This window comes from Papaver somniferum, chromosome 1, assembly GCF_003573695.1.
Source record: "Papaver somniferum cultivar HN1 chromosome 1, ASM357369v1, whole genome shotgun sequence".
Lineage (NCBI taxonomy): Eukaryota > Viridiplantae > Streptophyta > Magnoliopsida > Ranunculales > Papaveraceae > Papaver > Papaver somniferum.
This window is the reverse complement of record NC_039358.1, coordinates 131,490,125-131,495,455: the sequence shown is the minus strand read 5'-3', so window position 1 is coordinate 131,495,455 and position 5,331 is coordinate 131,490,125.

The window sequence follows — 5,331 nt, the reverse complement described above, 5'->3', positions numbered from 1 at the left end:
TTATTGGTCCAACTCAATATACACGTTTAGGTACGGTTACCCATATCTAAATATAAGTATAGGCTATAGTCTGTAGCGGCTTAATGCAGTGTGGTATTCAAATCTGGACTAGGTCCCGGGGTTTTTCTGCATTTGTTGTTTTCTCGTTAACAAAATTTTTGTGTCTGTGTTATTTCTTTTTCGCATTATATTTGTTTATATAATTGAAATATCACAGGTTGTGCGTAGTTCAATCAGTTGATAAATCCGACCTTGTTTGTTGGATAAAACTTGATTGACACTTGGGCATGGTCTTTGGTACCGTCCAAGTTATTTCTCATATCAATCAGGCTTGCAGATTTCTATCTGTTTGATTTGCTGATTGTATTGAGAAACAGATAAAAAATCTTTGATATTATTCTTGATCGAGTCTCGCTTTTAAGTTGGTTCTCTCAGAATTAAATTGGAGTGTAGTCCATATAGATTGCCGAACGAATTATTGGATGTGATTGTTATACCCCGCCTTTTCAGATACCTCAAGAGATATTTCCCGGAAAAGCAATACTAAACTGTATTTTCCATCTTCTGTAACTTGGGGAAACAATTTTCATAAATTACAAAATAAGTAATCCAAATTGATCCCCTTTAAGAAAGGAAACTATGGCTTATGGGTGCTAATACAAATGTTTGTGTTTGAAAAAACATAAAATAACACGCTTACCTCTTCACATATCTTTTGCAAAATTGGTGCGCTTCTTTGTGCAATTCAACATCAGGCTATCAACATTATAATTAGAGAAACTCGTTGACAATTCGGCGGTCGATTTATTCAACATTTTCTGAAATAAAATATCAAAAATTAAAAACATGTTCTTCTTCAAAAATTAGAACAAGCAACCTTACTACCTAAAAACATCAATGTCAACATCACATTACAAGTTGTAACCTGACTTCCCAGAAACCTTAGTATCTTTAGTTATATCACAATTAAACAGTAAAGCTCAAACTGCTATACTACTAATTCAACAATTAAATAGTAAAATTCAAACTGTTGTACTACTAATTCAACAGTAAATGAATCAAAATAAGTAAATGAAAATAAATCAATATGGAATTAAACAGAAACAAGTAAACTGGAAAACTTACCTTTAACACCAACATAAACTATTGATTTTATTTTTGATCACCTGCAACATTAAATTAAAGAAAATTAGTATTAGTTTAACATAAATCAATAACATTGTGAAAAACTAAATCAATTTAAAACGTAGATGTAAATTGATGAATCGATTTTTTTTAACATAAATCGTGAACGAAAACGTAAAAAATCGAAATCAAATTAAATAGAACTGATCTTAGACACAAAATCGTTGTTTATCTTTGATTTGATCTTTTCAAAATGTTGTTGTTGAAGATCCATAGTAAATCGATTTTTGAAACCTATTTTTCTCGTTTTTTGGGTGTTTTAGTCAGGTTTGATTTACTATATCATGTAATAGTATTAATCTGCTGATTTTTGATCGATTTGGTGTTTGATTTCGAAGCTCTCATATGTTTTTGTTTATTTCAATCAGGTATGTTCCACTTTTTCGTCTGTAGAAAGAGAAATGGAAATACCTGTTGAAGAAATCAATTTTTTTTTCTTAAGGGGGGCTATTTTGGTAATCTAAGAATTCGGGTTTTGGTCTTCTAGAAACCTAGGGGTATATATTAAGTTTTAAAGGGTATTTTTCAATGGGCCTCATATTAGACCATCTCCAATGAAGGAAGAGGGAATTCCCTAAAAAATCGACGTGGCAGCGAATAATATCTACGTGGAAAGCGACAGGGGAACGCCATGTCCAATGGTAGAAAAACAAAGCGGTATACCGATCGTTTAAATGTTATGCAATCGACTTATAGATTTGGGGTCGTGGAAAAGTATACCGAGAATCATTTCAGCATTATTTTAATACGTACCGCTTTTTAGTTGTTTGTAGCATTTGTAGCAAATTTTTTCTTCGTAGCGTTTTCTTTGTGTCAGCGTCTGTAATAGTAGTAGGTTTTGTAACGACGTCAGTGTATTATGTTTTGGTATGATCTATGTGAGTTTGGGAAGTGTGTTTTGGTCTTCCACAAAACTTTTTTTTTTGGTCGGGTGAATACATGAATGCAGAATTTGGAATTGAAAATTTGTTTGGTTTCATAACTTTGTTTGCCTGTAAATCTAATTCTTGTTTTGTTCAATTTTTGTTTTGTAATGTATTTTGGTGTTATGCGTTGAAGATAAAGATAAAGAGTGCTATATATTCACCAAGTATTTTGCAAACTTTTATTTCTACTCACACTTTAGTATATGAGTCCAACTCAAAAGGTTTTCTATAAGCTCTAAAAATACGTTCGCTCCTTCATAATTTTTGCTTCTTCATAATTTTTGTGAACATGTTTGGTTAAGTAATGTGTGTAATTGATTTCATTTATATTTTTACTGTAGATATTTTTCGATATGTATAACTAATTTTAATCGTGCATTCGAATAATAGATCAAGTAGGAAGACATATGGACAATTTCATGCACGGGAGTCTCAGACCATATATCTAATTTCGCTAATGATGTTGGTCGAGAAGAAATTATATTAGACCAAAGAGTTGCAGAAGAGGTGGTTGAGCGATGGTGGAGTAGTAATAATTCATGTCATTTTTTTAATTTTGAGTTGACTTTATCACCGATTTTACTTTCCTCACAGGAATACCAGTGGGAAACGGTTTAACACCAGTATATGAAGATGACAGTGATGATGAAGAAGTTGAAAATTTACAAATTTGTTACTATGCTGGATTTTTATGGTGAAGGTTTTGCGCCAATCAGATCAAGGGGTAATCCGATATCGGTCTTGGCAAGGTTTATAAGGACTCGAAATGCTGAACAAATAGTGAGGGATTGGGAAGAGATTGCTAGATGCTTTTTGTTATGGGTGATTGGAAATTTATTTTTCAGCAATGCTTCATTATCCGTGGTTGATGATATAGACTCGTTAAACCAATATGACTGGGGCGGAGCCATTTTGGGTAGAATTTACAGATCGTTGTGGTTTATGATTATGTAGGATTTCATGCCGTTGTACTTTACTTGAATACAAAAAATTAAGCTGCAACCTTTTGAATTACATTAAAACATATACTAACTCATTAGAAACAACAATGACTACGAAAACAACATCAACGATAACATCATGACTACAAACTAAAGAAATAACATAACAACGATAACATCATGACTACAACCTACATAAACTACATAACAACGACAACATCAAGATTACGGACTACATAAATAAAAACGACAACTTAGAGGTCTATGGAGTACAACAACAACAGTAATTTAAACTGCATCTGACGCACATAATAAAACACATTTAATTCATGTTTATTGCCAACTATAGTTACGAGGAACTTGCATTGTCTTCATCATGATATCTTGTTGGCACCGCAAAATGTAGGTTTTATTTGACTCTGGAAGTTCTTGAGCGTTAGTATCCATCATGCGTCTGTCATCTTCCATGGAGTGTCGGGATAATTCTTGTTGTTGAATATCGACATAACGGTCAAGGGTTTCTTGTTTCTTTCCAAACATTACCTCGGTACGAGTTTGTGACTCGTTAAAGGTGTTAATCAGTTTATCAGAAGTAGTTTGTAATTGAAAAAGTGGGGGTACAACAACCTCACCCAATATTTCGCTTAGCAATCTGTATGGACTAACTCCAATATACTTTTAAGAGAATCAGCTAGACAGTCAGATTCAATCTTAATAAAAAGTATATCAAAGAGTTATATCTCAATTTCTCGATTCAATTCTCACTCAAACAAATAGGAATTTGCAAGCCGGATTGAATACAAGAGAAATCACTTGAACGGTATCAAAGACCAATGTTCAAGGATCAATCAATTTCAATCAACAACCAAAGGTTGGATTTACCAATTGATCGATTCAACGCATAACATGTGATATTTCAATTATATAACAAAATATTATGCGAAAAAGAAATAACACAGACACCAGAAGTTTTTTAGCGAGGAAACCGCAAATGAAGACAAATCCCGGGACCTAGTCCAGATTGAACACACACTGTATTAAGCCGCTACAGACACTAACCTACTACAAACTAACTTCGGTCTGGACTGTAGTTGAACCCCAATCAATCTCACATTGATCCAAGGTACAGTTGCGCTCCTTACATCTCTGATCCCATCAAGATACTACGCACTTGATTCCCTTAGTTGATCTCACCCACAACTAAGAGTTGCTACGACCCAAAGTCGAAGACTTGCATAAACAAATCTGTCTCACACAGAAAAGTCTACATGAATAGATAAATCTGTCTCCCACAGAAATACCTACGAGTTTTGTTTCGTCTTTTGATAAATCAAGGTGAACATGAACCAATTGATATACCAGACTTATATTCCCGAAGAACAACCTAGAAATATCAATCACCTCACAATAATCTTAATCGACTAGCGAAACAAGATATTGTGGAATCACAAACGATGAGATGAAGGTGTTTGTGACTACTTTTCTATCTTGCCTATCGGAGAAATTAATGTCAAACCAATCTTACAATTTCACTCAAATACGATTGAGACAGCAAGATCAGATCACGCAACTACAGAGAAAATCGTTGGGTCTGGCTTCACAATCCCAATAAAGTCTTTAAGTCGTTAACCTACAGGGTCTCGAGAGAAACCTAAGGTTAAAGGAGAATCGACTCTAGCTTATACAACTAGTATCACACAGAAGGTGTGGGGATTAGGTTTCCCAGTTGCTCCTTTATATAGTCTCCAAATCAGGGTTTGCAATCTAAGTTACCTTGGTAACAAAGCACTCAATATTCATCGTTAGATGAAAACCTGATTAGATTCAAGCTATTATCTTTCAACCGTTAGATCGAACTTAGCTTGTCATACACAAATGAAATGTAACTTCATTTAAGTTTGAGTAATCGTACCTAAACGTGTTCACCTAGTTGGTTCAACAATAGTTAACCAATGGTTAGCCATATGAGCACTTTCATATCAATCTTATTCATCTTCACCATAACTAGTTCAAATGACTTAAAAGAACTAGTTAGAGAGTTGTTCAATTGCTTAGATCTCATAGAGGTATACAAGACACAATCGAAGCAATAACGATTTTGATTCACTCGAATCAATTCATGAACATTATAGGCACGGTTTGCAAAGATTGCATTCCTTAATTTATAAATGTCTTAGTTCACGAATAAACCGTTTTTAGAAAATAACCCACTTAAGTACGCATACGGGTACGCATACGTAAGTACCCGGGTTGATCTTGTTTTTGGTTCACAAACTCCA